The following is a 6,389-nucleotide window of genomic DNA, read 5'->3' as shown; positions in this document are numbered from 1 at the left end:
TGCTGCCAAGGCAGCAGCTACTCTTCCTGGGGTCCAAACATATTAAAGCACTTAACATTACATAAAAACAAAAGCTAAAACAGTACATCATATAAGATTATGACACCACTACATATCTACAATATAAAATGTTTGATACCCCCATACAAGAATATCACAATGTATGCGTATGCATGTGTCTGTACCTTCTCCGGAATGGCGCCGGAGGAGATGGCTGCCGTTTTACGGGCTCCTAACCAACTGTGCTATTTCGCATTTTTTTGGAGCTCATTTTGTACATAATGTTGCTGCTACTGTCTCTTATGACTGAAAAGAGCTTCTGGACATCAGAACAGCGATTACTCACCTCGAACTGGATGAAGATTTTTTCTTTAATGAGTCCGACACCAAGGATATACTGCTTCTCAGAGACCAGGCCCAAATCCCTCTCATTTACGTGAAGAAAAGACGGAAATACAGAGGGCGGAGGTCTGGGTGCCTTGTGTGAGAATTCGTCAGCGAGTGGGTAAACCACCACTACCCTCTATTATTGGCCAACGTGCAATCGTTGGAAAACAAACTGAACAATCTACGATTAAGACTATCCTACCAACGGGATATTAAAAACTGTAATATCTTATGTTTCACCGAGACTTGGCTGAACAATGACATGGATAATATGGAGCTGGCTGGCTTCTCCGTTTTTTGGCAGGACAGAGCAGCTATGTCTGGTAAAACGAGGGGCGGGGGTGTGTGTCTATTTGTCAATAACTGCTGGTGCGCAATGTCTAATATTAAAGAAGTCTCGAGGTATTGCTCGCCTGAGGTAGAATACCTCATGATAACCTGTAGACCACACTATCTACCAAGAGAGTTCACATCTATATTATTTGTAGCCGTCAATTTACCACCACAAACCGATGCTGAGAATAAGACCGCACTCAACGAGGCCATAAGCAAACAGGAAAATGCTCATCCTTAAGCGGTGCTCCTAGTGGCCGGGGACTTTAATGGAGGCAAACTTAAATCCGTTTTACCTCACTTCTACCAGCATGTCAAATGTGCAACCAGAGGGAAAAAAAACTCTAGACCACCATTACTCCACACACAGAGACGCAGATTTTGAGGATCTGGCATTGGTCCCCAGATCCTCAAAATGTTCTACAGCCGCACCATCGAGAGCATCCTGACCAATTGCATTACCGCCTGGTATGGCAACTGCTGGGCATCTGACCGTAAGGCGCTACAAATAAAATCAAGTTTATTTTATTTTATTTATTTTATATAGCCCTTCGTACATCAGCTAATATCTCGAAGTGCTGTACAGAAACCCAAACTAAAACCCCAAACAGCAAGCAATGCAGGTGTAGAAGCACGGCGGCTAGGAAAAACTCCCTAGAAAGGCCAAAACCTAGGAAGAAACCTAGAGAGGAACCAGGCTACAGAGGGTAGTGCTTACGGCCCAGTACATCACTGGGGCCAAGCTTCCTGCCATCCAGGACCTATATATTAGGTGGTGTCAGAGGAAGGCCCCAAAAAGTGTCTAAGACTCCAGTCACCCAAGTCATAGACTGTTCTCTCTGCTACCACACGGCAAGCGGTACCCGGAACGCCAAGTCTTGGATCAAAAGGCTCATTAACAGCTTCTACCCCCAAGCTATAAGACTCCTTGGAATGTTTAGGTGGTTTAACCTAACCAAATGGCCACCCGGACTATTTACATTGACCCCTCCCCCCCCTTTCTTTTTACACTGTTACTACTCGCTGTTTATTATCTATGCATAGTCACTTCACAAATTACCTTGAGTAACCTGTACCCCTGCACATTGACTCAGTACCGGTACCCCCTGTATATAGCCTCCACAGTGACTCAGTACCGGTACCCCCTGTATATAGCCTCCACATTGACTCAGTACCGGTACCCCCTGTATATAGCCTCCACATTGACTCAGTACCGGTACCCCCTGTATATAGCCTCCACATTGACTCAGTACCGGTACCCCCTGTATATAGCCTCCACATTGACTCTGTACCGGTACCCCCTGTATATAGCCTCCACATTGACTCAGTACCGATACCCCCTGTATATAGCCTACACATTGACTCAGTACCGGTACCCCCTGTATATAGCCTCCACATTGACTCAGTACCGGTACCCCCTGTATATAGCCTCCACATTGACTCAGTACCGGTACCCCTTGTATATAGCCTCCACATTGACTCAGGACCGGTACCCCCTGTATATAGCCTCCACATTGACTCAGTACCGGTACCCCCTGTATATAGCCTCCACATTGACTCAGTACTGGTACCCCCTGTATATAGCCTCCACATTGACTCAGTACCGGTACCCCTTGTATATAGCCTCCACATTGACCCAGTACCGGTACCCCCTGTATATAGCCTCCACATTGACTCAGTACCGGTACCCCCTGTATATAGCCTCCACATTGACTCAGTACCGGTACCCCCCTGTATATAGCCTCCACATTGACTCTGTACCGGTACCCCCTGTATATAGCCTCCACATTGACTCAGTACCGGTACCCCTTGTATATAGCCTCCACATTGACCCAGTACCGGTACCCCCTGTATATAGCCTCCACATTGACTCAGTACCGGTACCCCCTGTATATAGCCTCCACATTGACTCAGTACCGGTACCCCCTGTATATAGCCTCCACATTGACTCAGTACCGGTACCCCCTGTATATTGCCTCGTTATTGTTATGTACATTTCTTGTGTTGCTTTTTGATTGTTTTTTTAACTTTCATTTATATAGTAAATATTTGATTAACTCTATTTATTTTACTGCATTGTTGGTTAAGGGCTTGTAAGTTATCATTTCACGGCAACGTCTACACCCGTTGTATTCGGCACATGTGACAAATAACATTTTAATAACATTTACACGGTCCCGTGTGGCTCAGTTGGTAGAGCATGGCGCTTGCAACGCCAGGGTTGTGGGTTCATTCCCCACGGGGGGACCAGGATGAATATGTATGAACTTTCCAATTTTTAAGTCGCTCTGGATAAGAGCGTCTGCTAAATAATGTAAATGTAAATTTGATGTGTGTGTCTCTATCTGGGTTCAAGCTTCAGTCCAGTCAGATACTGCTCCTATCTCGCGTCACCTGGAGGTGAAAACATGAAAAGTGTTAACTTTAATGTTTCTGAACTAGCTAAACCTTGACTTCATGTTGATATCTGATTGGTTCAGGGATAGATTTGGCTAAACTGACTGCAGCAGTCTAACTAAATAGTGCCGGTTCACTGCACTACAATAACCTGTCACTATTGTAAAGACACAGATAAAACGGGACTTAATTATAAAGCATTGTTGGTAAAGGAAGAAAGACATCTCGCTAGCTAGCTAGACAAAAAATACCTTTAAGGCTAGGGTATTCTCAATACAGCCAATTTGATAGAGTATTGACAACCCCCCTTGGATAGATTAGACTACAGTGAGGCTACTAGAACAGGTCTTGGTGAGAATGTCCACTGTCAAGATGGATCCTCAATGTATATTGTCTAATGAAATAAACACATTTTGCCATAAACATTACATAGGCTAAACTTACATTTCGGTGGGAGTGGATAACAATTTTTTTTTACTTTACCAAACAACTATGGGAAAGGGGCATCTTAAAAGACCAGCCATAACCTATTCGCTCACTTAAACTGGTACATTCTTAATGAACAGTGCTATCACAATCTCTGACATTTTTTTAAACAAATAATCAAAGGCGCGCACCTTGTGATTTCAGTTGCGCGCAATCACCTATGTGCCATGCCAGCCGTGGTAACAGGTTTTGCGATACCAAACCAACGAAATACAAGAGGTAAACGTATCCAAATAAATTATAGCCTAATAGTAACCAGACTATGGTGTTTGTTATAACAAAATGTCTTAAAAATACAATGTTAACTCGCTTTAGTGATATTATAGGTAGCAAATAATTTGTTTGTGGGGAGAAACCGAGGAAATTAGTTCATGTACATCGTCATCGCCGTACAGTAATCAGTCTTGCCTTGGAATGTTTAGGTGATTTGGGTAGACTTCTCTGTAAGGCTAGTGAGCTTCATACTATACTTCGCTGTGGTTTTCAGGGCAATAGGCTATCACCTGTAGTAGAGTAATCCACTAGTCAAACACCTGTTAAGACACGTTGTTATACCATTTTACACCAAAACGTTCATCATGGAGTTATGTTTGGTCTTCAAAATGTATACATTGTTGCAGAGTGATTACACGCAATTGTAAAGCACAACGGTTACATGCTGACACCCCTTCCTGCTTCTCACGCCTGGCTTGTGAAGATGTTGCTTGCAGGGTCTCAACTGCGCATGCTCCATGTAGAAGCGTTGTAATTTCGTCCTGTCAAAATTTACAAATTGAACATCGTTTCCGAGTTTGATAGATTTTTGATGGTAGTTAAACTGTTACGCCAATGTAGTTCTCCCTATTTGCTCAAATTACACAGCCGTTACAGATGAGATTAACAAATGAAGGGGACAAACCAGGAAATGATTTGTGTAATGCCCAGCGTGCATTTCGTTTACGTGAAGAAATAATGAAGTTGCAAAGTATGACACTTACCAAACGTCTCTCTTCATTTGCAATGGTGGACTGTAATATTTCTGTGTACTGTCGGCAGTATAGAGCTTTGATGTTTATTATTTTTTATTAACCATGATCCTGAATAGTAAAGCCGAGAACAGGCTGTGAATGGTGTTAGCGAATCGGTAGTACACTCTGGTTTCTCTTCAGATCGCATAAATCTTTCGCCTTTTACTAAAGATTTCCGTGGAGAGGAACATTATGAGTATCAACTAATTTTTTGATGCCCGGCCTCACGGCTGGGCTTCCTACACTTGTTAATATTAATAATATTCTGTATGTTGCCATTTCTTCTTATATATTTTTATTTCACCTTTATTTAACCAGGCAGGCTAGTTGAGAACAAGTTATCATTTACAACTGCGACCTGGCCAAGATAAAGCTGTGCAACACAAACAACAGAGTTACACATGGAATTAACAAACATATGATCAATAATAAAATATAAAAAGTCTATATACAGTGTGTGCAAATGAGGTAGGATAAGGGAGGTAAGGCAATAATGCAATGCAATGCAATAAATAGGCCATAGTGGCGAAATAATTACAATATAGCAATTAAACACTGGAGTGATAGATGTGCAGAAGATGAATGTGCAAGTAGAGATACTGGGGTGCAATGTTGTAGGATGGGCTATTTACAGATTGGCTATGTACAGGTGCAGTGATCTGTGAGCTGCTCTGACAGCTGGTGCTTAAAGTTAGTGAAGGAGATATGAGTCTCCAGCTTCCGTGATTTTTGCAGTTCGTTCCAATCATTGGCAGCAGAGAACTGGAAGGAAAGGCGGCCAAAGGAGGAATTGGCTTTGGGGGTGACCAGTGAAATATACCTGCTGGAGCGCGTGCTACGGGTGGGTGCTGCTATGGTGACCAGTGAGCTGAGATCAGGCAGGGCTTTACCTAGCAAAGGCTTATAGATGACCTGGAGCCATTGGGTTTGGCGACGAATATGAAGCGAGGGCCAGCCAACGAGAGCATACAGGACACAGTGGTGGGTAGTATATGGGGCTTTGGTGACAAAACAGATGGCACTGTGATAGACTGCATCCAATTTGCTGAGAAGAGTGTTGGAGGCTGTTTTGTAAATGACATCGCCAAAGTCGGAGATCGGCAGGATGGTCAGTTTTACGAGGGTATGTTTATTTGGGGAACTTTAAATTGGAGCATCAGAGAAAAATGCAGCACTCACAGTCAGAGTTCTGGTGTCTTCTCAGTTAAAAGCGGGGGCAACTTCATGCAATGTGGTTTGAAAAAATGTGATAGGTGGTGAATTATAAATAATTGTGATTTACTGTATTTTACAGTATCCAATACTAATATACAGGCAACTGGCAGCTTGTAAGTTACTGTAAAACAACAGTACAGTGCATTACTGTAATCTTATTCCAGTAATTGTAACCAATGACTGGATTAATTAATTAAATTCATTGAGGGGAGATTGGGTGTTTATTTTATTTTAATTGCATGGCATTGGTGCAATCAGGTTGGCTGCTAGCTAATGGGTTTGCATATTACAGCATATCAATTGAATGCCAGTTTGGAAGCCTTCATTAAGGCCTAGAAGGGCAGATGCTATAAAAACCAATTGCATACTCCTAGCCTCATCACCTCATTCTAAAAACCCATTGGAGGAGAAAGTCAGAGGGGAGGGAAAGAGTATGCAATTGAGATTCTCCCAGTGACCACAGACCAAAGGACATGGCAAATACTCAGCAAGGTGTGAGACTTGCTGCCACTCCAATCTGTCCGCTATACACGTTTAATTGATGGGGTACTACTACCACATATC

General features: G+C 42.9%; 1 non-coding gene across 1 annotated transcript; it reads left to right on the top strand.

The window, feature by feature from the left end:
• The first annotated feature begins 4,731 nt into the window (after nt 1–4,731).
• On the top strand, nt 4,732–4,847 carry LOC129829281 (U5 spliceosomal RNA). Its single transcript, XR_008755369.1, has one exon. It is a non-coding gene; the product is annotated as a U5 spliceosomal RNA (small nuclear RNA).
• Nucleotides 4,848–6,389: the final 1,542 nt, after the last annotated feature.

Source organism: Salvelinus fontinalis, chromosome 30 (assembly GCF_029448725.1).
Source record: "Salvelinus fontinalis isolate EN_2023a chromosome 30, ASM2944872v1, whole genome shotgun sequence".
NCBI classification, from domain to species: domain Eukaryota; kingdom Metazoa; phylum Chordata; class Actinopteri; order Salmoniformes; family Salmonidae; genus Salvelinus; species Salvelinus fontinalis.
The sequence above is the reverse complement of the archived record's forward strand: the minus strand, read 5'-3'. Positions and strand labels throughout refer to the sequence as shown.